The sequence below is a fragment of the Oncorhynchus kisutch genome, unplaced genomic scaffold (assembly GCF_002021735.2).
Source record: "Oncorhynchus kisutch isolate 150728-3 unplaced genomic scaffold, Okis_V2 Okis03b-Okis08b_hom, whole genome shotgun sequence".
Classification (NCBI taxonomy): Eukaryota; Metazoa; Chordata; class Actinopteri; order Salmoniformes; family Salmonidae; genus Oncorhynchus; species Oncorhynchus kisutch.
In genome coordinates, this window is record NW_022261980.1 from 4,324,851 (window position 1) to 4,352,018 (window position 27,168).

Genomic DNA, 27,168 nt, shown 5'->3' on the forward strand with positions numbered 1-27,168 from the left:
GCTCCGGAAGATTGATGTTTGCTCCGGAATCGACGAAGGCCGATAGTCACACGGATAGCAGCTAGCTAGCTGTGAGATCCGGGTATGAATGTCCAGAGAGCAGTCGAAATCCAGGGACATGGAGAGAAAAATTGGTCCGGTATGTCCGTTCCGAGCCGCGCTGCGCCGTACAGAACTGGCGATAGATTTTCGAGCTAAAGGATAGCTGATGACCACAAACCGTGGTTAGCTGAATACTAACGATTTGCCAGTAAAGGAGCTAACTAGCTTCTGAACTAGCTTCTGGATTAGCTTCTGGCTAGTTTCAGGCTAGCTTCTTGGAGTTTCTGGCTAGCTTCTTGGAGGATTACAGATCTGAGGTAAATAATACTTTTTTATAAATATACATTGGTGAGGCGGGTTGCAGGAGAGTGTTTTGAAGATGAGTTGATGGAAAATAAAAATAAAATGTATGTGAAAAAGTTGTAAATATATATATATACAGGACACGACAAGACGAGGACAAAAGACGTCTGAACTGCTATGCCACCTTGGATACATCACAATACTGTGTAGCCCTCTGAGCTAAAGCCTAGGACCACTGGCCATATTAGATTCCCTAAACCTGCTTTGTGCATTTTTCCATGTAAAAGCCATAAACATCTTTATCTAACCTACATTCTATTAATTATGTAAAGGGCAGGTGCTCAGAGGATATGTTCCAAATGGCACCCTATTCCCTACATGGTTCACTATGGGCCCTGGTCAAAAGAAGTGCACTATATAGACAATAGGGTGCCATTTGGGATGCATAATTATCATTGGCTTTAGTAATTCCAGTGACATACACTTTTTTCCTATAATCTCGCAAATCTCCATTTTGGACGAGACTGACTTTATGACCAAAGTTATCCTATTTACACTTTGTAGTCAATGTTGACACTAGAATAAATGTTTCTGTCTCATATCGATGCCACACAGGACATTTTCTAAACGAGAAGTGATATTTCAGGGGCAGTCGTGCTTTAATAAAAGGGAGCATAGAAATATCAGAAATAGAACATATATACCGCTTCTCAGACTTGCTTTCATTGAGAATGACAGATCTATAACGTACATTTCTACGTGAATTTGGTATTGTCTCCAAAAAGCTACATAACCAACTGTGTAGCACATTGTTATTCATAGCTAAAAGGAAGTCTGTCAGACACACTTGAGAGCTTAGAAACTTGCTACGCGAGGCTACATTTTCTAAATCATGGGCAAACTGTCTGTCTTTTTGTTTGTTCTTTCCTTTTGCACCATAGTCAAGTCAGGTAATATGGACTGTTTACTCTTACCTCATTAATGATTGTTTATGTTATAAAATATAAAATGTTCATAACTCATTTACTTTAACTGCTCTCCCAGGTTCAGGATCACATTCTCTGTGGGCACTTGCAATATAATAAGTGGAGAGACACCTTCCCTGAGTTTACGGTTGTGGTGATGTTGGATGATGTTCAAGTGACTTACTATGACTCCAACATGAAACACTTCATCTACAGGGGTCATAACACCTCAGACAAAATACATGAGGACGAAGCTCAGGATGGAGCTTATGTATTCAGAATTATGTACCACCACATGAAGGAGAGATACTTTCACCTAAAGCACCACTTGAATCTCACGGAAGGTGTTCAAGTTCAGCAAAGAATGGCTGGCTGTGAGATGTTTGACAATGGTGAACCAGCCCTGATCATGACAAAGAACACTTTCAATGCAGTTTTTGTAGATCATGCAATATATTACAACATGACACATTTTACATATGATGCTGGTCAACTACTTCAAGGATGGGATGGAATGAGGCAATTACAGGAAAAAATTCTTTATGAGAATGTTTTACTTACTCTTTGCATCAGAACACTGAAGACAATCCTAGAGAGAGAGAGAAGAACGTTGTGATGCGTAAAGTTCCTCCCAGACTCAGGTTGATAAAGAAAGAGGTTTCTGGAGGGTTCGTTTCAGGTGAGCTGCCTAGCATTTGGTTTCTACCCCCGCCACATCAACATGACCCTGCTGAGAGACGGCCAGCCAGTGGCAGAACAGGAGCTGACAGGGGGGGAGGTGCTGCCTAGTGGAGATGGGACCTACCAGCTGAGGAAGAGTCTGGAGGTCAGTACTGAGGAGCTAAAGAAGAGACACAACTACACCTGTACTGCCTCTCACCTCAGTCTGGACAACAAGCTGGATGTCAGTTGGGAGTCTGGGACAGAGAGAGTTCACCTATCCACCCTCTCAGTTCTACTGGTGATGCTGCTGGTTTTATTCTATTGGGCATTTTCATTTGTGTCAAAGGGAGGTGGAGTAACACTGCCTCACAGTCTAAACTGGTCAATGTTGATGCAACAGTGTCAGAGGAAATTATCCTGTCTTCAGATTCTGAGACCTGATACATTTTTGGGACACTGATGCACCTTTGTCGATTCAGCTCAAATCACAATGAAAATATGACTGCCAGAGCACCTATCAGAGCAGACACAAAATGCATGAATGATTGTTATGGTCAGTCAATCTTCCCTTACCCTCAATAGAGAACTGTAAAGGATCAGTTTGGGGAGACGTAACCAACATCTGGGCATAAGTCCAGAGCTGTCATTTCCAATCATGACTATTCATTAATTTCAGAATGTACTCTATATCTGTGCTGTATCAGCTGATATCCAGTATCTTACCCAGAAGGAGAATCATGTGATCATGTGTATGAGGTCTGTTGTTATTGGAATGTCTTTACAGTCTCTGTGTTGTATTGTATGTAGTGTATGTTCATCATTACTGCACAACAATACATGTATTACAGACAGTAAAATGTAGCCTAATCGATTAATGGATTGATTCATGCCTACATTTCCACTTTAAGGCTGGACCACAACAATAAACATATGATTTTTAATATAAGATCTAGTTCAACTATTATTTTATGATGAACACTGAATGGTATATCAAAAGGCTGCAAAGCCAGTGTCTCCATTCCACATTCTAAATAAGTATCCTTCCATGTTACCTTCTTCCTAATGAACCCAGCTAGGTTAGAACCTAGGTTCTTCTGTGTTAGCCCTCTGAGCCAAATCCCACAACCCCTGACAAAATTCCTAAACTTGCTGCAATTTTAGATATAAAATAAACATCTACATCTTATCTACATTTCATTACTGACATAAAGGGCATGTGCACAATGTCTGTGATCCAAATGGCACCCTATATAGTGCATTATGGGCCCTGGTTAAAAGTAGTGCATTATGTAGGGAATAGGGTGCCATTTGGGACATATCCGTATTTACTGTGTAACTGCTTTCTTCCGCTGATGGAGAGGAGGACCAAAATTCAGCGTCGTTAGTGTTCAACATCTTTAATATAGACGATCAACGAGAACACTACAAAATACAAAACAATAAATGTGAAAACCGAAACAGTCCTATCTGGTGCAATGACACAAAGACAGAAGACAATCACCCACAAAATACCCACAGAATATGGCTGCCTAAATATGGTTCCCAATCAGAGACAAAGATAGACAGCTGCCTCTAATTGAGAACCAATCTAGACAACCATAGACCTACAAACTACCTAGAAAGGAAACAGCCCCAGAAACATACAAAAACCCCTAGACCAGGTGAACACATACCTTCCCCATGTCACACCCTGACCTAACCAAAATAATAAAGAAAACAAAGGTAACTAAGGCCAGGACGTGACATACTGGCTTTAGTCAATTAAGTTCCCCAGGTCTGCACACTCCAATGTTTTACCATTTAAACACCTAAAGGTAGAAAAAAAGCTTAATTGTATTTGTCTTGGAGACTGATGCCTAATAAAGAGTTAATGTCATTTGTCAATCTGAAATTGGTCAGAGTTAGTGCTTCTACCCTTTTCCAAATCAAGTATTGTTCATTGTGAAACTTGCCTGGTTGTCGTTCATACTTCCTGAAATTGCACTGGGGCACAAAATAACCCAAAATATCCACATCTGACACACACACAGGCACACAGTCACACACACAGGCCGGTACGGACAGACTTGGAGGTCGGGGGCCCCTAGATAGCATGTGAGAAGAAAAAGTTTAGAAGGCTTTAAAACTGCAACATTTTCTTTTAGCCTCATGACAAAATGTGTAGAATAGCATTATAAAACTGCAAAATGTTGTCTCTGCACCATGGCAAAATGTGTTGAAATGTAGGAAGTTAGCTGATTCCTCTCCCCCTCTATCTTTTGCCAATTATTTGGATCTCAATCCTGATACAATTCGGCTCCACATTTGACCTCAGTCTGGAAGCTCAAAAATCAGATTGGTTTTGCTCTGAAGTATTTGTACATGACCTGCCATTACCATGACAACCATCCCAAAATTTTAAGGAACAGTGACAGGAAATGAGCATTGCATCTGTGTGCTACTACAGATGCCACATCCTGAACGTGCAAATCTGATTTGGGTCACATGTAAAATTGAGTGTGGACAGTTAGAAAAAAAGATGAGATATTTACCAGTTAATCCAATAGCAAACAATGTAAGATACGTGTTTCAAATCGCCCTTAGAAGTGCAGAAAGTAATATGCTACAGTACTGTAAATATACTACAGTAGATTACACAGTTTTCACATTAGGCAATGCACTTACATTACCCAACACAATTGACAGAACATCTATAATTCCCATATATATCCAATGTGTAATCAAAGATGTGATCAGTGAAGACATCCTGTACATTCATTCATGCAAATTTAGATTTTTTTAATTGTTCCGATATAATTGCAACAGAGGTGTACTGTCTGTAATCAAATGTAAGAAATGTAATTAAACAAATTAAATGAGAATGAAAACAAAACAACATTTAGCAGGCATTCATTTGCATCAAGCCTGTCTGGCTAATTGGGCCATACATTCTCATCCACATCACAGTGAATGTGCTCATTGTTCATGCACCGTGGGAGAAACCTTTCGGCATGGCGAATCCAAGCTTGACAATGTTCTGCATTGATGTCATTTCATGCCTCGTCCATGGCCAGAAGGAGGGTGGCACACTCATGGGGATGGCGATCGTACACCTTCCACCTCCATGCTGAAAGGAGAGTATGGTGGCAGGTATAGGGTCATGAATCGGCGATGGGCCCGAAACCATGCCTGAACCACCTCTACATGGTGGAACCTGACATTGTCCCACAGAATGACATAGGTGACCTCTTCACCTTGACAGGCCTGCTTAATTTAATTGAGAAACACATTGAGATGTGCAGCGTTGTAGGATCCAAGTAATGGCCTACGTCCTAAACACACCATCTTCAGAGATAGGGAGCATATGGAGATGGTTTCCCCCACGTTGTCCAGGCACTTGGCCGGTCGCCTGATGGCGGATGAGGTTCCGCCCACAGCACCAACTTTTGGCCAGGGTTGAAGCTCGCTTCATCAACAAAGATATACTGGGTTCACAGCAGCATCAAGCACCATCACCCCTAAAAATATTTTGATATTGTGAAGTAGCATGTACATCAAATAATAAACAGTAATACAGTATATAGTGCTGTACCTGAACATACTCGGCCCGCAGTTGTTTCACCAGGTCATTGTTTCTCTCAAAAGGCACCAGTGTAAATGTGTTTTCATAGATACCTGGTGCCTCTCAAAAGGCAGGTGATTGGATATTAGATAGATATTAAAACAGGTACATTGAAATATAATTATGTTGTGTTTTGGTGATTAAAACCAATGTTCTAATCACATTTCACACTAAACATATATTTTGAATAAATGGTTGTGTGCCAAGCTTGGGAGTATGGCTAGACGGTACTCACTGTCCTTCTCTCAGCACATATAAAATTTGCAGGCTAAAGTTAAATCTAGACTTGGTTTCCTCTAATCGTAATCGCTCCTCCTTCCCCCAACTGCCAAACTAAACCTAATTCAGATGACCATCCGACCCATGCTAGATTACGGAGACATTAATTTATAGATCGGCAAGTAAGGTGCTCTCGAGCGGCTAGATGTTCTTTACCATCGGGCCATCAGATTTGCCACCAATGCTCCTTATAGGACACATCAGTGCACTCTATACTCCTCTGTAAACTGGTCATCTCTGTAAATCCGTCGCAAAACCCACTGGTTGATGCTTATTTATAAAACCCTCTTAGGTCTCACTCCCCCCGTCTGAGATACCTACTGCAGCCCTCAACCTCCACATACAACACCCGTTCTGGCCAGTTTCATTCTGTTTAAGGTCCCGAAAGCACACACATCCCTGGGGTCGCTCGTCTTTTCAGTTCGCTGCAGCTATCGACCGGAACGAGCTGCAACAAACACTCAAAACTGGACAGTTTTATCTCAATCTCTTCATTCAAAGACTCAATCATGGACACTCTTACTGACAGTTGTGGCTGCTTTGCGTGATGTATTGTTTTCTTTACCTTCTTGCCCTTTGTGCAGTTGTCTGTGCCCTAAAATGTTTGTACTATGTTTTGTGCTGCTACCATGTTGTGTTGCTACCATGTTGTTGTCATGTTGTGTTGCGACCATGCTGTGTTGTCATGTTGTGTTCTGCGACCATGCTTTGTTGTCATGTGTTGCTGCTCTTGCTATGTTTTGGTCTTTAGGTCTCCCTTTATGTAGTGTTGTGTTGACTCTCTTGTCGTGATGTGTGTTTTGTCCTATATCTATATTTTATATTTAATTTTTTAATCCCAGCCCCCCTCCCTGCAGGAGGCATTTTGCCTTGTGGTAGGCTGTCATTGTAAATAAGAATTTGTTCTTAACTGACTTGCCTTGTTAAATAAAGGTCACATAAAACAAATAAATACAAGTATTAAAAACTGGAACAAAAACTGGAACAAAAACTGGAACAAAATGTAAATCTCAGAGGTGATGACGGATGTTCAGGTGAATACCTGAACACAATTCCTGGTGTGGTTGGTGCCCGGCATCTGACCCAATGGGTGAATGGAGAAAAAAGAGAAAAGTCTATCGGTACTGTTGTGTTGATAAACAGCACATCCCTACCCATGTGAAGCTTGGTTATGTAAGATACACCATAAGAGCTTTCATTCCCAAACCACTGCAGTGTGAGAACTTTAAAGGATTTTGCCGTGTTTCAGTGTGTGTAGATGAACAGAGAGTATATAGAAGAACATTGTGTAGAAGGACGACGGTGTTAGTTGTGGTGGGATCATGATTCTGAGTTCCTGGAGTGCCCTATAAGGGTGAAGGAAATTGGGGTGGCAAAAGTTAGCAGTCAATCGAATATCCTATGTGGAGACGATCAAATCAAATCAAACTTTGTCACATGCGCCAAATACAACAGGTGTAGACCTTACCGTGAAATGCTTACTTGCAAGCCCTTAACAAACAATGCAGTTCAATAAAGAGTAAAGAAACATTTCTCAAAATGAACTGATATAAAAAATAATAAAAAGTAGCACAATAAAATAGCAAAAACAAGGCTATATACAGGTGGTAACGGTACCGAGTCAATGTGCAGGGTACAGGTTAGTCCAGGTAATTTGTACATCTGTATAGGGGTGGATTAATTGTTCAGCAGTCTTATTGTTTGGGGGTAGAAGCTGTTAAGGAGCCTTTGGTCCTAGACCTGGTGCTCTGGTACCGCTTGCGTGCGGTAGCAGAGGAGAACAATCTATGACTTGAGTGACTGGGAGTCTTTGACAATTTTTTTGGGCCTTCCTCTGACACCGCCTAGTATATACAGTTGAAGTCGCACAGTTCAGGGCTTTGTGATGGCCACTCCAATGCCTTGACTTTGTTGTCCTTAAGCCATTTTGCCACAACTGTGGAAGTATGCAGGGGTCAATGTCTATTTGTAAGACCCATTTGCGACCAAGCTTTAACTTCCTGACTGATGTCTTGAGATGTTGCTTCAATATATCCACATCATTTTCCTACCTCATGATGCCATCTATTTTGTGAAGTGCACCAGTCTCTCCTGCAGCAAGCACCCCCACAACATGATGCTGCCACCCCCTGTGCTTCACGGATGGGATGGTGTTCTTCAGCTTGCAAGCCTCCCCTATTTCCTCCAAACATAATGATGGTCATTATGGCTAAACAGTTCTATTTTTGTTTCATCAGACCAGAGGACATTTCTCCAAAAAGTACGATCTTTGTCCCCATGTGCAGTTGCAAACCATAGTCTGGCTTTTTATAGTTGGTTTTGGAGCAGTGACTCCAAAAATGTCAGGAATTGTGAAAAACTGAGTTTAAATGTAATTGGCTAAGGTGTATGGTGTAAGGTGTAAACTTCTGACTTCAACTGTAGATACTTTTGTACCTGTTCCTCCAGCATGTTCACAAGGTCCTTTGCTGTTGTTCTGGGATTGATTTGCACTTTTCACACCAAAGTACGTTCATCTCTAGGAGACAGAACGAGTCTCCTTCCTGAGCCGTATGACGGCTGCGTGGTCCCATGTTGTTTATACTTGCGTACTGTTGCTTATACAGATGAACGTGGTTCCTTGAGGCGTTTGGAAATTGCTCCCAAGGATGAACCAGACTTGTGGAGGTCTACAATTTCTTCTGAGGTCTTGGCTGATTTCTTTAGATTTTCCCATGATGTCAAGCAAAGAGGCACTGAGTTTGAAGTAGGCCTTGAAATACATCTACAGGTACACCTCCAATTGACTCAAATGATGTCAATTCATCTATCAGAAGCTTCTAAAGCCATGAAATCATTTTCTGGAATTTTCCAAGCTGTTTAAAGGCACAGTCAACTTAGTGTATGTAAACTTCTGATTTCAACTGTAAGTCCTGAATGATGTACTGGGCCGTACACACTACCCTCTGTAGTGCCTTACGGTGAAATGCTAAGCAGTTGCCATACCAGGCGGCGATGCAGCCGGTCAGGATGCTCTGTATAACTTTGTGTTCAGCTGTATAACTTTTTGAGGATCTGGGGACCCATGACAAATTCTTTTAGTCTCCTGGGGGGGAAAAGGTGTTTTCGTGCCCTCTTCACAACTGTCTTGGTGTGTTTGGACCATGATAGTTAATTGGCGATGTGGACACTAAGGAACTTGAAACTCTCGACCCTCTCCACTACAGCCCCGTCAATGTTAATGGGGGCCTGTTCGGCCCGCCATTTCCGTAGTCCATTGAGGGAGTCACATTGAGGGAGAGGTTGTTAACCTGGCACCACACTGCCAGGTCTCTGACCTCCTCCCTATAGGCTGTCTCATTGTCATCGGTGATCAGGCCTACCACTGTTGTGTTGTCAGTGAACTTATTGATGGTGTGGAGTCGTTTTTGGCCACGCAGTCGTGGGTGAACAGGGAGTACAGGAGGGGACTAAGACAAGGGATGCTAGTGAAGATATGGTATTGGATAGAATACAGCCTGTAGTAAATGTTTGCTACCAGACAAAAGATACCCTGTGTGTTAAAAAGGTGGATTTTGTTGCGTCCATTGCCACAGTTATAAACTGTACAGCACAAGTCTCAAAGAAGTTGAAGAAACTGGACATTATTGTGGCTGCGGCAGAGAAAAGTGTTTGGGACTCAAGGATTCTGGATTCTTGAGGATTCTCAAGGATCTATAGACTTACAAGGGGTACTGGCACCAGAATACCCAACCTCCCAGGTTCCCCTTGAGCCTGTAGGGATTCAGATTCTGGTCTATTTATTTATTTATTTGAACAGTTTTTGGGACGTTTTTTGTTAGTTCAGTTTTTTGGGTGAATCCTGTTTCCATCCTGTATAGTAGGTGGCGGAATGCACATTCAATTGTGATCGCCAATTGGGTTAGTTATAAATACCTTTGACTACAAGCATGCAAGCTCTATACAAAAAAAGTATTTCAGACTCACTTCATGCTACGCACTTGACTAAGTGAAAGAGAAAGTATGACAGACACTTCTTGCTACGCAGTTTAAGTTGAAGGGAAAGTCTGTCAGACTCACTTCTTACTACACAAGGCTATACTATCAAAATCATGGGCAAACTGTCTGTCTTTCTGTTTGTTCTGTCATTTTACACCATTGTCAACGCAGGTAAGGGTTTAACTTTCTACCTCATTTAATGATTTATTATGTCATAAAATGTCAAATGTACATACCTGTGTACAGGGTTGCGAGTAGCCTACAGGCTACACTGATATCACGTATTATTGATATCTAGGCTACATGGCGCATTGATGATGTGAATCACACTGCTGCTCTCTAATTTATTTGCGCCTTACGGGTTGTGAAGGAAAAGGGCATGTCTAGTTAGTTGCACAACTGAATGCATTCAGCTGAAATGTGTCTTCCACATTCCCCATTTGTGAACAGCCATCCACAAGAACTGCACCTCTCTGATTCAGAAGGGTAATCTATATTTCCATATTATGTTATAAAATGTGTATAATATCACTCCTCTCCCAGGTTCAGGATCACATTCTCTGTGGGCACTTGCAACATATATCAACGAGAGACGCCTTTCCCTGAGTTTACGGTTGTGGTGATGTTGGATGATGTTCAAGTGACTTACTATGACTCCAACGATAAACAGTCTGTCTACAGGGGACAACATATCACAGACAAAACTGAGGATGATGACGCTCAGGATGAAGCTTATATATTTGGAGATATGTACCAAAGCATGAAAGACAGATCAGTTGAACTAAAGCACCACTTGAATCTCACGGAAGGTGTTCAAGTTCAGCAAAGATTGACTGGTTGTGAGATGTTGGACAATGGTGAACCGGCCTTGGCCATGTTTAAGAACATTTTCAATGGCATTTCTGAAGATTATGCTTTGTATTACAACACGACACATTTTACATACGATGCTGGTAAACTACTTCTAGGATGGGATGGGATAATGCAAACATTAATGAAGACAAAATTTAAGAATTTTTACCTTCCCATTTGCATCAAAAACCTGAAGAGATTCCTGAAGAGAGAGAAGAACGTTGTGATGCGTAAAGTTCCTCCCAGACTCAGGTTGATAAAGAAAGAGGTTTCTGGAGGGTTCCAGGTGAGCTGCCTGGCGTTTGGTTTCTACCCCCGCCACATCAACATGACCCTGCTGAGAGACGGCCAGCCAGTGGCAGAACAGGAGCTGACAGGGGGGGAGGTGCTGCCTAGTGGAGATGGGACCTACCAGCTGAGGAAGAGTCTGGAGGTCAGTACTGAGGAGCTAAAGAAGAGACACAACTACACCTGTACTGCCTTCACCTCAGTCTGGACAACAAGCTGGATGTCAGTTGGGAGTCTGGGCAGAGAGAGTTCACCTATCCACCCTCTCAGTTCTACTGGTGATGCTGCTGGTTGTTATTCTATTGGGCATTTTCATTTGTGTTAAAAGGAGGTGGAGTAACACTGCCTCACAGTCTAAACTTGCCAACATTGATGCAACAGTGTCAGAGGAAATGATCCTGTCTTCAGATTCTGAGACCTGAGACATTTTTGGGACACTGATGCACCTTTGTCGATTCAGCTCAAATCACAATGAAAATATGACTGCCAGAGCACCTATCAGAGCAGACACAAAATGTGTGAAAGATTCTGTTATGGTCGGTCAATCCGCCCTTCCCCTCAACAAAGGACTGTAAAGGATCAGGTTGTGGAGACTGTTGACAATAACCAACATCTGGGCATTAGTCCAGATCTACATTTATATATTTTATAGGCTGGTTTGGCTACCTGAGCATTAACAAAGGTAATCTGGTAGTTATGTGTGTTAAGTAATGTGTCATTTCTAATCATGACTATTCATTAATTTCACAATTGGCCCAGCGTCGTCTGGGTTTGGCCGGTGTAGGCCGTCGTTGTAAATAAGAATTTGTTCTTAACTGACTTGCCTAGTTAAATAAAATAAAATATATATATATATCTGTGCTGTAGTCAGCTGATATCCAGTATCTTACCCAGAAGGAGAATCATGTGATCATGTGTATGAGGTCTGTTTGTTATTGTAATGTCTTTACAGTCTCTGTGTTGTATTGTATGTAGTGTATGTTACCCCCCCCCCCCCAGGCTGTACAGTAATACCTTTATTACAGACAATACAATGTAGCCAAATGTATTACTGCATTGATTCATGTTAACTACAACATTAATGAATGTAATAAAGCAATGTCAAGTACACCATAACTTCTCTCAGGAACTAGTTTATCCCTGTGGAAGGAAGAAATCTGACTCTCTATTTCACTCCAGTTTAAGACTGGCATGAGTATTAAACTAAGGTGAATGTTGTTCTGACTACAATGAAACCGTTTTATGATAGAACACCTTTAGTAGAGAATGAATCTGTTGGATTGTAGTCAGGGCCATGAATCTGTTGGATTGTAGTCAGGGCCATGAATCTGTTGGATTGTAGTCAGGGCCATGAATCTGTTGGATTGTAGTCAGGGCCATGAATCTGTTGGATTGTAGTCAGGGCCATGAATCTGTTGGATTGTAGTCAGGGCCATGAATCTGTTGGATTGTAGTCAGGGCCATGAATCTGTTGGATTGTAGTCAGGGCCATGAATCTGTTGGATTGTAGGGAGGGAACACCCCCACATCCACATCGATGGAACAGTAGTGGAGAGGGTAGCAAGTTTTAAGTTCCTCGGCATACACATCACAGACAAACTGAATTGGTCCACTCACACAGACAGCATCGTGAGGAAGGCGCAGCAGCGCCTCTTCAACCTCAGGAGGCTGAAGAAATTCGTCTTGTCACCAAAAGCACTCACAAACTTCTACAGATGCACAATCGAGAGCATCCTGGCGGGCTGTATCACCGCCTGGTATGGCAACTGCACCGCCCTCAACCGTAAGGCTCTCCAGAGGGTAGTGAGGTCTGCACAACGCATCACCGGGGGCAAACTACCTGCCCTCCAGGACACCTACACCACCCGATGCTACAGGAAGGCCATAAAGATCATCAAGGACATCAACCACCCGAGCCACTGCCTGTTCACCCCGCTGTCATCCAGAAGGCGAGGTCAGTACAGGTGCATCAAAGCTGGGGCCGAGAGACTGAAAAATAGCTTCTATCTCAAGGCCATCAGACTGTTAAACAGCCACCACTAACATTGAGTGGCTACTGCCAACACACTGTCAATGCCACTGACTCTACTCCAGCCACTTTAATCATGGGAATTGATGGGAAATGATGTAAATATATCACTAGCCACTTTAAACAATGCTACCTTATATAATGTTACTTACCCTACATTATTCATCTCATATGCATACGTAGATACTGTACTCTATATCATCGACTGCATCCTTATGTAATACATGTATCACTAGCCACTTTAACTATGCCACTTGGTTTACATACTCATCTCATATGTATATACTGTACTCGATATCATCTACTGTATCTTGCCTATGCTGCTCTGTACCATCACTCATTCATATATCCTTATGTACATATTCTTTATCCCCTTACACTGTGTATAAGACAGTAGTTTTTTTTGGAATTGTTAGTTAGATTACTTGTTCGTTATTACTGCATTGTCGGAACTAGAAGCACAAGCATTTCGCTACACTCGCATTAACATCTGCTAACCATGTGTATGTGACAAATACATTTGATTTGATTTGATTTGATTTTTGAATCTGTTGGATTGTAGTCAGGGCCATGAATCTGTTGGATTGTAGTCAGGGCCATGAATCTGTTGGATTGTAGTCAGGGCCATGAATCTGTTGGATTGTAGTCAGGGCCATGAATCTGTTGGATTGTAGTCAGGGCCATGAATCTGTTGGATTGTAGTCAGGGCCATGAATCTGTTGGATTGTAGTCAGGGCCATGAATCTGTTGGATTGTAGTCAGGGCCATGAATCTGTTGGATTGTAGTCAGGGCCATGAATCTGTTTGGATTAGGGCCATGAATCTGTTGGATTGTAGTCAGGGCCATGAATCTGTTGGATTAGGGCCATGAATCTGTTGGATTGTAGTCAGGGCCATGAATCTGTTGGATTGTAGTCAGGGCCATGAATCTGTTGGATTGTAGTCAGGGCCATGATCTGTTGGATTGTAGTCAGGGTCATGAATCTGTTGGATTGTAGTCAGGGCCATGAATCTGTTGGACAGGGCATGAATCTGTTGGATTGTAGTCAGGGCCATGAATCTGTTGGATTGTAGTCAGGGCCATGAATCTGTTGGATTGTAGTCAGGGCCATGAATCTGTTGGATTGTATCAGGCGCCATGAATCTGTGGATTGTAGTCAGGGCCATGAATCTGTTGGATTGTGTAGGGCCATGAATCTGTTGGATTGTAGTCAGAGCCATGAATCTGTTGGATTGTAGTCAGGGGCCATGAATCTGTTGGATTGTAGTCAGGGCCATGAATCTGTTAGGATTAGGGCATGAATCTGTTGGAGTAGGGCCATGAATCTGTTGGATTGTAGTCAGGGCCATGAATCTGTTGGATTGGTAGTCAGGGCCATGAATCGTTGGATTGTAGTCAGGGCCATGAATCTGTTGGATTAGGGCATGAATCTGTTGGATTGTAGTCAGGGCATGAATCTGTTGGATTAGGGCCATGAATCTGTTTGGATTGTAGTCAGGGCCATGAATCTGTTTGGATTGTAGTCAGGGCCATGAATATGTTGGATTTAGTCAGGGCCATAAATCTGTTGGATTAGGGCCATGAATCTGTGATTGTAGTCAGGGCCATGGAATCTGTTGGATTGTAGTCAGGGCCATGAATCTGTTGGATTGTAGTCAGGGCCATGAATCTGTTGGATTGTAGTCAGGGCCATGAATCTGTTTGGATTGTAGTCAGGGCCATGAATCTGTTGGATTGTAGTCAGGGCCATGATCTGTTGGATTAGGGCCTGAATCTGTTGGATTGTAGTCAGGGCCATGAATCTGTTGGATTGTAGTCAGGGCCATGAATCTGTTGGATTAGGGCATGAATCTGTTGGATGTAGTCAGGGCCATGAATCTGTTGGATTAGGGCCATGAATCTGTTGGATTGTAGTCAGGGCCATGAATCTGTTGGATTAGGGCCATGAATCTGTTGGATTGTAGTCAGGGCCATGAATCTGTTGGATTGTAGTCAGGGCCATGAAATGTTGGATTGTAGTCAGGGCCATGAATCTGTTGGATTAGGGCCATGAATCTGTTGGATTGTAGTCAGGGCCATGAAAATGTTGGATTGTAGTCAGGGCCATGAATCTGTTGGATTAGGGCCATGAATCTGTTGGATTGTAGTCAGGGCCATGAATCTGTTGGATTAGGGCCATGAATCTGTTGGATTGTAGTCAGTGCCATGAATCTGTTGGATTAGGGCCATGAATCTGTTGGATTGTAGTCAGGGCCATGAATCTGTTGGATGTAGTCAGGGCCATGAATCTGTTGGATTGTAGTCAGGGCCATGAATCTGTTGGATTGTAGTCAGGGCCATAAATCTGTTGGATTAGGGCCATGAATCTGTTGGATTGTAGTCAGGGCCATGAATCTGTTGGATTGTAGTCAGGGCCATGAATCTGTTGGATTGTAGTCAGGGCCATGAATCTGTTGGATTGTAGTCAGGGCCATGAATCTGTTGGATTGTAGTCAGGGCCATGAATCTGTTGGATTGTAGTCAGGGCCATGAATCTGTTGGATTGTAGTCAGGGCCATGAATCTGTTGGATTGTAGTCAGGGCCATGAATCTGTTGGATTAGGGCCATGAATCTGTTGGATTAGGGCCATGAATCTTTTGGATTGTAGTCAGGGCCATGAATCTGTTGGATTGTAGTCAGGGCCATGAATCTGTTGGATTAGGGCCATGAATCTGTTGGATTGTAGTCAGGGCCATGAATCTGTTGGATTAGGGCCATGAATCTGTTGGATTGTAGTCAGGGCCATGAATCTGTTGGATTGTAGTCAGGGCCATGAATCTGTTGGATTAGGGCCATGAATCTGTTGGATTGTAGTCAGGGCCATGAATCTGTTGGATTGTAGTCAGGGCCATGAATCTGTTGGATTGTAGTCAGGGCCATGAATCTGTTGGATTAGGGCCATGAATCTGTTGGATTAGGGCCATGAATCTGTTGGATTAGGGCCATGAATCTGTTGGATTGTAGTCAGGGCCATGAATCTGTTGGATTATAGTCAGGGCCATGAATCTGTTGGATTGTAGTCAGGGCCATGAATCTGTTGGATTGTAGTCAGGGCCATGAATCTGTTGGATTAGGGCCATGAATCTGTTGGATTGTAGTCAGGGCCATGAATCTGTTGGATTAGGGCCATGAATCTGTTGGATTGTAGTCAGGGCCATGAATCTGTTGGATTAGGGCCATGAATCTGTTGGATTAGGGCCATGAATCTGTTGGATTGTAGTCAGGGCCATGAATCTGTTGGATTGTAGTCAGGGCCATGAATCTGTTGGATTAGGGCCATGAATCTGTTGGATTAGGGCCATGAATCTGTTGGATTGTAGTCAGGGCCATGAATCTGTTGGATTGTAGTCAGGGCCATGAATCTGTTGGATTGTAGTCAGGGCCATGAATCTGTTGGATTAGGGCCATGAATCTGTTGGATTGTAGTCAGGGCCATGAATCTGTTGGATTAGGGCCATGAATCTGTTGGATTGTAGTCAGGGCCATGAATCTGTTGGATTGTAGTCAGGGCCATGAATCTGTTGGATTGTAGTCAGGGCCATGAATCTGTTGGATTGTAGTCAGGGCCATGAATCTGTTGGATTGTAGTCAGGGCCATGAATCTGTTGGATTGTAGTCAGGGCCATGAATCTGTTGGATTGTAGTCAGGGCCATGAATCTGTTGGATTGTAGTCAGGGCCATGAATCTGTTGGATTGTAGTCAGGGCCATGAATCTGTTGGATTGTAGTCAGGGCCATGAATCTGTTGGATTGTAGTCAGGGCCATGAATCTGTTGGATTAGGGCCATGAATCTGTTGGATTAGGGCCATGAATCTGTTGGATTGTAGTCAGGGCCATGAATCTGTTGGATTGTAGTCAGGGCCATGAATCTGTTGGATTGTAGTCAGGGCCATGAATCTGTTGGATTAGGGCCATGAATTTGTTGGATTGTAGTCAGGGCCATGAATCTGTTGGATTAGGGCCATGAATCTGTTGGATTGTAGTCAGGGCCATGAATCTGTTGGATTAGGGCCATGAATCTGTTGGATTGTAGTCAGGGCCATGAATCTGTTGGATTGTAGTCAGGGCCATGAATCTGTTGGATTAGGGCCATGAATCTGTTGGATTGTAGTCAGGGCCATGAATCTGTTGGATTAGGGCCATGAATCTGTTGGATTGTAGTCAGGGCCATGAATCTGTTGGATTGTAGTCAGGGCCATGAATCTGTTGGATTAGGGCCATGAATCTGTTGGATTAGGGCCATGAATCTGTTGGATTGTAGTCAGGGCCATGAATCTGTTGGATTAGGGCCATGAATCTGTTGGATTAGGGCCATGAATCTGTTGGATTAGGGCAATGAATCTGTTGGATTAGGGCCATGAATCTGTTGGATTAGGGCCATGAATCTGTTGGATTAGGGCCATGAATCTGTTGGATTGTAGTCAGGGCCATGAAAAGTCATTTTCTATTTTACAATATGAACACTGCTTTTTTAGTGCTACTTTTACCCAGTCAAATATTCAGGCCTACATTTCCACTCCAAGGCTGGACCCCAACATAAAACATAGCTTTTGAATATAAGGTCTGTTTTAATTAACTGTTATTTTGTATTGGACACCCAATGATACATCAAAAGGCTGAAAATCCAATGTCTCCATTCCACATTTTAAATAAGTATCCTTCCATGTTACTTACTTCCTAATGAACCCAGCTAGGTTAGAACCTAGGTCTCCTGCACACCACGACACTGTGTAGACCTCTGAGCTGAATCCTGAATCCAACTACTGGCAACATTAGATTTCCTAAACCTGCTTGGTGCATTTTTCCATGTAAAAGTCACAAACATAATTTACCTACATTTCATTACCGATGTAAAGGGCAGGTGCTCAGAGTATGTGTTCCAAATATCACCCTATTCCCCTCATAGTGCTGTATTGGCCCTGGTCAAAAGTAATGCCCTATATAGACTATAGGGTGCCATTTGGGATGCAGATATAATCACTGGCTTTAGTCAAATTCCCCAGTTCTGCACACTCCAGTGGTTTCCCATTCAAAACCCTGAAGGAAGAAAAAAGGCAGAATTATATTTGTCATGGAGACGGATGCCTCATAAAGAGTAAATGTCATTTGTCAATCTGAAATGAGTCAGAGTTGGTGATGCTTGAGACCAGAGATTAATACAACACAAATACTGTATTTGCTTTCAGAAAATACACACACACACACACACACACACACACACACACACACACACACACACACACACACACACACACACACACACACACACACACACACACACACACACACACACACACACCAGGGCTGCTCTGTCACTGTATATCTCCCCATACTATATTATATTAATGAATCAAGTCTTCTTGATTATCTGGCATTTCTAACCAGATCCTTCCTCAGCAGTTCTGACCTTCTGAGTGTAACGAAACAGTGGATCTGCTATTCTACCAGCCACTGCCCAGACGATGCCATTGATTAGGCTACAGTGACTAGTGTAGGGAAGGAAACTCCAATATGGTAGTCTCTAGGGGACAGTGGCACAGTCACACACACAAGCAGGAACTGATGTATGCACACATGCAGGGAAACACACACAAACGCACACACGCACATACATACATACACGCACACAGTTTTCACTGAAAGTTTTTGCTATATAATTTATAATGTCATCTAAATGGTCTTTGGCAGCGCGCCCAACATGCTACATGACTGTGTTCAGACAATCAAGACACCAAGCTAAATCTAAGGGCAGTAAACATGTTACAGAATAAGTAATCTGGGCAGCCCCTTGAACAGACTAGAGTTTCCAGATTAAACTGGTTGATGTCATTTCCAGACTGACACCAAAGCAAAAGCGCCCTCTCTTCCTCATTCCACCCTGTTACAGACACACTGAGTCTTGTCGTGCAATAAACTGAGTCTTTACTTCAGAACCCCATGTTAGCAACTCATACAAACTTGTGTAACCCTCACAAGTCCAGGGGTCCTACTGATCTCCCCAAACAACCCCAAACAACCAACCAACCACAAACAACCAACCACAAACAGGTACCTCAAACAACTGAACTAGCTACTAGCTAAGCCCTGGACCAGAGCCAGTTAGTAACGCCAAAGCTAGACCAGAGTTAATATGGACCAGGGCTAGCTAGCCACTAGCTACATACTGGACCAGAGCTAGTTAGTGCGGACCAGAGCTAAACCAGAGCTGGTGTGGACCAGAGCTAGCTACTATCTATGCCCTGGACCAGAGCTAGTGACATACAGATTATAGCTCTGGTCCAGGGTGTTAGAGCACTGCATGTGCACATACCAACTGAGACATAAAAAATACCATCTGAATCGCAAGCGCATGCACTTTGAGGTTCGTAGACCAGGTGGCCTCAGCACACATAGTCTTCAGCTGGATGCTTTTCGGTGTTTAGGGATCCTGTTTGTGGTTGTTTGGCAGCCCTGTTCCACAGTGTATTTATGCAAATAATTCAAATATTTTCTTTATTTTAACAAAAAATCTAAAATAAATATATATAACTGAATTCCCACCAAAATCCCTGAACTCCAAGCATTATTTGTCTGTGCCTGTCAAATGATTTATGTGCTACAGATCTTACTTTGATCTCTCTTTTGTCATTATGAATTCTTCTGCACAAAAGGAAGTGCAAACTCGTATTTGAGATTTAAAAAGGCTTCTAAAGTTTGTAATTCCCACTTTAAAATGTCAGACTTGATTTGCCCTCACAAAAAATATCAACCCCTACAAAAAATGTCCTTTAAATATAATCCACACATGAATTGGCATCTCCTATTGCTGTAGGATTATTTTCCTGCTGTAGCAAACTGGCTCAAACTAAGATCCTACATCTGTATAATTCAGTCAATACCTGATGAATTTTAAAAAGTATGTTTGCAGCATCTTCATCCATTGTCTAACTATTGCATTTATTAGAATTGTTTTTAAAACCTTTTAACAATTTTGATGACCGTCACTATTGTTTGTTGTTTTTTGGGGTTGTTTGTAGTTGTAAGGTACCCGTTTGTGGTTGTTTGTAGTTGTAAGGTACCCGTTTGTGGTTGTTTGGAGTGATTAGTAGGATCTCACATCCATGCATACATTCTGCACACATTCTGCATACATTCTGCACACATTCTGCACACATTCTGCACACATTCTGCATACATTCTGCACACATTCTGCACACGTGATAAATTCTTAAAGCAACAGCATTCAATACTCAACTGAGCTAGAACCCCACATTACTGAACATATCCAAAATAACTTTTTCACGTCACGTCAGTGACTCAACCCACTCAAGTGACGCACCCCTCCTAGGGACGGCATGGAAGAGCACCAGTAAGCCAGTGACTCAGCCCCTGTAATAGAGTTAGAGGCAGAGAATCCCAGTGGAAAGAGGGGAACCGGCCAGGCAGAGACAGCAAAGGCGGTTCGTTGCTCCAGTGCCTTTCCGTTCACCTTCACACTCCTGGGCCAGACTACACTCAAACATTGGAATTACTGAAGGGATCAGTCTTCAATAAAAACTCTCACATGGATAGGCAGACCAGTCCATAAAAATATAATTCTATAGGAGAAAGCCCTGCCTCCAGCTGTTTGCTTAGAAATTCTAGGGACAGTAAGGAGGCCTGCGTCTTGTGACCGTAGCATACATGTAGGTATGTATGGCAGGACCAAATCAGAAAGATAGCTAGGAGCAAGCCCATGTAATGCTTTGTAGGTTAGCAGTAAAACCTTGAAATCAGCCCTTGCCTTGACAGGAATCCAGTGTAGAGGCTAGCACTGGAGTAATATGATCAAATTTATTGGTTCTAGTCAAGATTCTAGCAGCCGTGTTTAGCACTAACTGAAGTTTATTTAGTGCTTTATCAGGGTAGCCGGAAATTATAGCATTGCAGTAGTCTAACCTAGATGTGACAAAAGCATTAATTAATTTATAGATGGAAAACATCTGTCCTTGAAACAGTCTTGATATGTTCGTCAAAAGAGAGATCAGGGTCCAGAGTAACTCCGAGGTCCTTCACAGTTTTATTTGAGACGATTGTACAAACATCAAGATTAATTGTCAGATTCAACAGAAGATCTCTTTGTTTCTTGGGACCTAGAACTAGCATCTCTGTTTTGTCTGAGTTTAAAAGTAGAGTATTTGCCTCCATCTACTTCCTAATGTCTGAAACACAGGCTTCCAGGGAGGGCAAATTTGGGGCTTCACCATGTTTCATCGAAATGTACAGCTGTGTGTCGTCCACAGCTGTGTGTCGTGCATAGCAGTCAAAGTTAACATTGTGTTTCCGAATGACATCACCACAAAACACAACTTTTGTTAGAAGGATTATATTTTGTGCAAGATTTTAAAAATAATATTTGTTTTACTTTATTTTATATGCAACAATTGTGAGGGAGAAACCAAGATTTCTTCCATTCAATGTCAGTTATATGTGCGTTCCAGAAGAATTTCCCTCTACAAGAGATCAAGTTCTTTGGGTAAAACAATTTAATTAAGAAAATCCCTTAAGAATGTATTATTACATTTCTTATCCAGCAGGGGGCAACCTTCTAACATAAGATGTGCACCTACAATAACTTGACATGCTCTCCAAAACACAAATAAGATTTCATTAATTGAGTAAGTCTTGAAGGTATTGCTTTGCATATAGAATACAATTCTTTATAATGTATTGGTAAGTTATATGATTCTAAGAACTTTCTGTAAGAGAGTATATTCCCTTTATCAAATAAATCAAGCACAAATATAATATTTATATCAAACCATTTAGGGAAGAATAAAGACTTGTTTTTAACAACAATATCTTTGTTGTCCCACAGAAGTTTTGTGTGGGGAGAAGTTGTGGACATAGTTTCAAGGCGAAAGGGGCTTGTTGGGGACATTTTGACAGTTTGATGAGTAATTTTGCTGGAGAATAGTTGCACTAACCCATTTTCTTAAAAATATGAGGATTGAAGTACCATATAGATTCAGAGCTAAGCATACATATTTTTTCTCCAGTTTACTTTAAAAGGTATTGTTGATATCAATAAATCTAGTACTTCAAGCCCATCATCAGCTCTTTGGTTTGACATTACAGATTTCTTACGTTTGGGTTTATTTTTCCATATAAAGTCTAGGAAGGTTTTGTTGATATCCTTGCTGGTTGGATCAGCTACAGATAGGGATAGAGCAGGGTAGACAACATGACAGACCCTCTGCTTTGGACAGTAAAGCCCTTCCAACGATAGAGAGGTCACACTGGAGCCAGTTATTACAGATGGATTTTTCATCTCTGAGAACATTTTAGATGTTGACAGACAATATGGTTTTTCGCCATGTGCACCCGTAAATATTTCACATTATCTTCCACTGGAATATTCTCAACAGATTGGTCATTTGAGTTACACAGGGACAATATTTCACATTTATTTAAGTTAAGTTCCAGACCAGAAGCAGAAGAGAATGATTTAATAATAGTAAGTGTAATAGCATCTTGATCCTTGATCCTTTTATAATCAGAGTTGTATCATCTGCTAAATTAGATATTTGTATTTATTTTCCAAATATTGAAATAGCTTTTAATTCAGGGTTATTTAAAATGCTAATATATAGTAATTCTACAACTAAAAGCAATAGGAAAGCTGAAATAGGGCAACCCTGGCGTACACTATGGCGTACACTATGGCGTACACTATGGCGTACACTATGGTGAATATTAATCATAATATAACTATTCAAATCGTTATAAAACATATTGATAACAGAGACAAAGATAGTCCCGAAACCAAAGGTGTACAACAATGTATTAGGAACTTGTGTTCCATTGTAGCAAATGATTTACAACAGTGGAGGAATACAATAATAGCCTCTGAGTCAACTGAATCAGTGTAATCAATCAAGTCTAAACTAATGTTACAGCTGATGTGGAGACCCTTCATGAAACCAGTTTGGGTTTCATTTATAAAGGTGGTCTAGGCCCATTTTAAGTTTATTAGCATATGCTAAAATTATCAATTCAGAATCTGTAATTAATAATGTAATAGGTCTCCTATTATCTATGAAAAGGGGATCTTTGTCAGGTTTTGGTATTAAGGTGTCACGTTCTGACCTTAGTTCCTTTTTTATGTCTTTGTGTTAGTTTGGTCAGGTGAGTTGGGGTGGGTAGTCTATGTTGTATTTCTATGTTGTATTCTATGTTGTACTGTGTTTGGCCTGGTATGGTTCTCAATCAGAGGCAGCTGTCGATCGTTGTCTCTGATTGAGAATCATGCTTAGGTAGCCTATTTTCCCCATTTTGGTTGGGGGTGATTGTTTTCTGTTGTGTGTCTGCACCAGCCAGAACTGTTTTGTTCGTTCTCTTTGTTATTCCTGCGTTCATTTTATAAATATAGCAGTTACAGAATCACCCACCAAAAAAGGACCAAGCAGCGTGGTAGCCCGGAGCAGAGGGTTCTGGACTCCTGGACTTGGGTGGAGATATTAGACGGCAAGGGACCCTGGGCACAGGCTGGGGAATATCTCCACCCCAAGGAAGAACTGGAGGCAGCGAAAGCTGAGTGGCAGCGATTCGAGGTAAGGCAGCGCAACAGGCACGAGAGGCACGGGCACACGGGGAGATTGACGGAGTCAGGCGATAGACCTGAGCCAACTCCCTGTGCTTACAGGAAGAAATGCAGTACTGGTCAGGCACCGTGTTATGCGGTCAAGCGCACGGTGTCGCCAGTACGCGCTCATAGCCCGGTGCGCTATAGGCCAGCCCCCCGCAAGTGCCATGCGAGAGTGGGCATCCAGCCAGGGCGTATTGTGCCGGCCCAGAGGGTTTGGTCTCCAGTGCGCCGTTTCGGCCCAGAGTATCCTGCGCTGGCTCTGCGTGCTGTGTCTCCAGGGCGCTGGGAGGGTTCAGTGCGTCCTATGCCTGCGCTCCGCTCGTGCCGGGCGAAAATGGGCATTGAGCTTAATGGAGAGGTGCGAATGGTATGCACCAGATCTCCAGTGTTTTCCCACAGCTTGGTTCAACCTGTGCCTGCACTCTGGAGAGGCCGGGCTAAAGTGGGCATTCAGCCTGGAGGAATGGTGCCAAGGCTGCGCACCAGAGCTACAGTTCTCCCCCACAGCCCGGTTTATCTGGTGCCTCTACTCACCAGGCCTCCTGTAGGTCTCCCCTCTCTGTGTCTTCACCTTCCAGAGTCGCTCTTCACTCCGGCGCTGCCAGAGTCACCCTTCACTCCGGCGCTGCCAGAGTCTCCCGCCTGTCCGGCACTGCCGGAATTTCCCGTCCATTCGGGCCCGCTGCAAGGGTCCCCAGTCCGAGGTCGGCGGCGAGCGGCGCAGCTCCAAAGGCGCGACTTAAGTGGCGTCCCACGTCCCGCGCCAGAGCTGCCACCGCGGACAGACGCCCACCCAGACCCTCCCCTATAGGTTCAGGTTTTGCGTCCGGAGTCCGCACCTTTGGGGGAGGGGACTGTCACGTTCTGACCTTAGTTCCTTTTTTATGTCTTTGTGTTAGTTTGGTCAGGGGTTGGGTTGGGGTGGGTAGTCTGTTCTTTTTTCTATGTGGTATTTCTGTGTTTGGCCTGGTGTGGTTCTCAATCAGAGGCAGCTGTCGATCGTTGTCTCTGATTGAGAATCATGCTTAGGTAGCCTGTTTTCCCCATTTTGGTTGTGGATGATTGTTTTCTGTTGTGTGTCTGCACCAGCCAGAACTGTTTCGGTCGTTCTCTTTGTTAATTTTGTTATTTCCGTGTTGATTTAATAAATATGGACACAAACCACGCTGCACCTTGGTCCTCTCCTTCCAACAGCCGTTACATAAGGAGATGACTCCTTGTTTCATGGCAGTAGTAGTAATCTCACCAATAGCTAGATATTTGGAACATGTTAAATACTGGTTCCTTTAAATATTCCAAAAAGTGTAAATAAAATTCCACAGAAAGATCGACTGTCCCAGGTGCTTTTCCCTTCTTGATATATTTAAGAGCATCTCTAATCTCTACTTAAGAAAACTCATCAGTGTCATGTTCTGACCATAGTTCTTGTGTGTTTTCCTTATTTTAGTGTTGGTCAGGACGTGAGCTGGGTGGGCATTCTATGTTGTGTGTCTGGTTTGTCCGTTTTTAGGTATGGGCTGATATGGTTCTCAATCAGAGGCAGGTGTTAGTCATTGTCTCTGATTGGGAACCATATTTAGGTAGCTTGTTTTGTGTTGGGGTTTGTGGGTGATTGTCTCCGTGTCTGTGTTGTACACCACACGGCACTGTTTTCGGTTTCGGTTATTCACGTTAAGTTGATTGTTTTTGGTATGGAGTGTTCAGTTTATGTGTTTAAATAAACAACCATGGACACTTACCACGCCGCATATTGGTCCTCCGATCCTTCTCGCCTCTCCTCTTCAGACGAAGAGGAGGAAAACCCTTACAGAATCATCCACCAACCAAGGACCAAGCGGCGTGGTAATGAGCAGCAGCAACAGCGGCCGAAGACACAAGACTCCTGGACGTGGGAGGAAATCCTCGACGAGAGAGGACCCTGGGCAAAGCCAGGGGAATATTGCCGCCTCAAAGCCGAGCTGGAGGCAGCGAAAGCAGAGAGATGGCAGAGCAGCTGGAAGCCCGAGGGGCAGCCCCAAAAATGTCTTGGGGGGGGGGGCATAGGGAGAGTTTGGCAGAGTCAGGAGTCAGACCTGAGTCAACTCCCCCTGTTTACCATAAGGAGCCATGGATGTTATCAGAGCAGTCGGCGAAGTTGAGGTGTGCGTCTGAGAAGGTTGAGGAGTTATTGGACAGATTGGAGGAGAGTGATCGGATGGGAGATGAGATGAGACACTTGAGGTGGTGTTAATATAACTGGAGGAGAGTGAAGAGAGAGAGAGCAGTTGATTTGGCATAGTATGCAAGGCATTCGCCCTGAGGTGCGTGTCCCCAGCCCGGTACCACCAGTGCCGGTACCCCGCACCAGGCTGTCTCTCCGTCCCCTCAATACAGGTGCTCCCGCCTGTCCGGCGCTACCAGAGTTTCCGCCCCTCAGTCCAGAGGAGCCAGAGCCCCTCTGTCCAGCGCTGCCAGAGCCTTCCTCCTCTCCAGTGCTGCCGGAGTCTCCCGTCCTGTCCGGCGCTGCCAGAGCTTCCGCCCCTCAGTCCAGAGGCGCCAGAGCCCCACAGTCCAGAGGCGCCAGAGCCCCACAGTCCAGAGGCGCCAGAGCCCCTCTGTCCAGCACATTCCCGGAGCCTTCCTCCTCTCCAGCGCTGCCGGAGTCTCCCACCTGTCCGGCGCTGCCAGAGCATCTGCGCCTCAGTCCAGAGGTGCCAGAGCCCCTCAGTCCAGAGGTGTCAGAGCCCCTCAGTCCAGAGGCGCAAGAGCTCCTCAGTCCAGAGGCGCCAGAGCCCCACAGTCCAGAGGCGCCAGAGCCCCCCTGTCCAGCGCTGCCAGAGCCTTCCTCCTCTCCAGTGCTGCCGGAGTCTCCAGTCTGCCCAGCGCCGCCTGAGCTGTCCGTCTGCCCAGCGCCATCAGAGTTTCCCGTCTGCCCAGAGCTGCTAGAGTCTCCCGCCTGTCATGAGCCGCCAGAGCCAGCAGTTTGTCATGAGCCGCCAGAGCCGCCAGTCAGCATGGAGCCGCCAGAGCCACCAGTCAGCATGGAGCCGCCAGAGCCGCCAGTCAGCCAGGATCCGCCAGGACCGCCAGTCAGCCAGGATCCGCCAGAGCCGCCAGTCAGCCAGGATCCTCCAGAGCCGACAGTCAGCCAGGATCCTCCAGAGCCGCCAGTCAGCCAGTGTCACGTTCGTCGTATTGATGAGACCAAGGTGCAGCGTGATATGAATACATTATTTTTATTGAAGAAATAACACAGAACAAACTAACAAAACGAACGTGAAGCTACAACAAAGATTGCTGAAACAGGCAACGACACATAGACAAGAACCCACAAAACCAAAATAGGATCCCCAATCAGAGACAACGATAAACAGCTGCCTATGATTGGGAACCAATTCAGGTCACCATAGACCTACAATTACCTAGACTTTTTTATCATCCCTAGACATACAAAAACCCTAGACAAGACAAACAAGCATACCCACCCTCGTCACACCCTGACCTGACCAAAATAATACAGAAAACATAGATAACTAAGGTC

General features: G+C 43.7%; 2 pseudogenes; both read left to right on the forward strand.

Annotated features, from left to right (window-relative positions):
• Positions 1-1,925: 1,925 nt before the first annotated feature.
• On the forward strand, positions 1,926-5,273 carry LOC116359565 (major histocompatibility complex class I-related gene protein-like; annotated as a pseudogene).
• A 4,569-nt stretch (positions 5,274-9,842) lies between these two features.
• On the forward strand, positions 9,843-11,815 carry LOC116359626 (major histocompatibility complex class I-related gene protein-like; annotated as a pseudogene).
• Positions 11,816-27,168: the final 15,353 nt, after the last annotated feature.